We start from the raw sequence: 2,325 nt of genomic DNA on the forward strand, positions 1-2,325 counted from the left end.
AGTCTTGTTAATGTGGTAAATTACTGAAATTTAATCATGTATGCTAGATTCGCATCATTAGATTCGTTTTGAAATGTACTTTATAGGAAAAACTAGTAGCATTTATGGCACTAGATTCGCATCACTAGATTCGTTTTGAAATGTACTTTCATAATATACCAATTTGATGTCATGTATGCTACTACTTTTTTCTATAAAGTTTGTCAAAATTATAAAACTTTGACTTTGTACAAAAGGTAGATGTACACTTATTCACAGGGAACGAGTATCTTAAAGCCAACATTTCAGCACTAAAAGCATTTCTAGCTTTTCCATAAACTTAACTCCTCAAATCACCTTCTATAATTAATATTTTTGGGACCGTTTATTTAATCGGTGCCTAAAAAATGTTTTCAAGAGTCACTTTCTTTCCCGACCATCAGATCAATATCCAACGGCTTCAATCATCCTATGGACTGTTCAACTTCTTCCTCCCGACGACAATTTCTCCTCCCCCGACAGCCTATCTCGCCAGATCCGCCTGCCTCCATCCCCCGTGGTCGGCGGGCGCTACCGTACACCGCCTCGCCGCCCCACTCCCCCCCAACTCCCATCCACCATCGTTGCTGCCCCACCGCATCGGCCATCCTTCTAAGCCCCACACCACTGGTGAAAACTCGGGCGACTCCCTTCACCCCATCCCTAAGATAGATAATGGGGTTGTGACTCCCCTTGAAATAGATAGTGGGGCTATGGCTTTCTCCGGCGAGCTCAGAATGAACTAGAGAAAGTGACAGACGTGAAGAAAATTTTCGGGCACCTGAGATATAGCAAAATCGAACCTTTTTAAATTTTGTGAAGCTAAACATTCTTGCACCTAGCCCTTCTCCTAATCTTTAGTCACTATATGTTCTACCTATCTCATCCATCTTTCTACATAGGCATTTCCACACCATTTCAAGTTTTCAACAATATTCTCATTAGCACCACTACCACTAGTGTAACCACCAAAGAACCTCGACCTTGCCAAGATCTCTCCAGGAACAATTTACCAATCTTGTCTCATCCTTTCATTCATACTCGGTTATTGGCACTACACTGGTCGGTGAGTTGTTCACTTGCTCAACACAATCGGACCATCAATGTCACTGATCTTGGATGCTACTTCAGCGATGAGCAGAGATACCCATGCGTGTGATTGGATGGAATCAAAACATTGTGTGAATATTATTGCTCAATCCTCCTCTAAATTATTTCCTTGGTTTGATCGACTCCTCCAGCCCTGGCGTCAAGAGAGACATGTTCATTCAAGCATTGCACAAAGTTATGTCCTCCTCAACCTTGTAGTTCACTGACCTTGTTAGCTCTCTCTTCATGGTATGTGTGTGTGGTTACCCTCTATTTCGACACTATGTCTCTCTCCTTGGCTTTCATCTGCCACAGAAATGACAACATCATTGAGGTCAATGGCGTTCCTTTCATCCAGCGCCATGAATTTTTCCAGGTCACCCAACTCGTTTTGCATAGTACGATGTCAAAAACCATCACCAAATTTCAATGTCACATGATCCAAGATTTTGAGAAAAAATAATAATACAAAAACACTTACCTATCTCGCATTGTGTCCAACACCTCGCGAGCATAGGATCATTCTCATCACATGAACTACCATAGATCGTTTTGCAAAATTAAACAATCCAACATTCTCGATCACAACACACGATTTTTGCACCAATAAACAACCAAACACTTCTAATGGGAGGGATGACTGCAAAAACCAGAAGTGCTACTCAAACTATACACTAAACAATAACAAGAAGCTCTTCTCAAACTACATGACCAAAGTAAACTAGGGATACAAATGCACTATGACAAGTAGTGCTGATCGCACAACCATGGAACTAAACCTGATATACAATCCATAAGACATCTAGTACGACATCATCGTGGATCCTAGGTTGTCGTGACCTCCGTTCCTCGCGCAGACGACTCCCCCAGGGAAGACAATCCACCTAGTCTCAGTGTCCATACCTACAAGAGCCCTGATCACCTCAAATTGCTTCATAATGACTTTTTATGATATGCAATATATACTTATGAAAAATACTTATACTCTGATATTCAGTTGTTGGGGCCAATGTATCTGAGCTAAAACCACAACATTGTCGAACAATGATGTTTTCACGATGGTGTGGTTATGTGACGTGATTGCAGCTAGGACACACTCTGTGATGAATGTGAATGATAACACAAAGGAAAAAATTCCTCCATACCTGCGACAGCGATGTAACACTGCAACATGCACTGACGCAGGTCTAGATGAATTTTTTCTTGATGGGTGAAGGG

This window comes from Triticum aestivum, chromosome 3B (assembly GCF_018294505.1).
Source record: "Triticum aestivum cultivar Chinese Spring chromosome 3B, IWGSC CS RefSeq v2.1, whole genome shotgun sequence".
Classification (NCBI taxonomy): Eukaryota; Viridiplantae; Streptophyta; class Magnoliopsida; order Poales; family Poaceae; genus Triticum; species Triticum aestivum.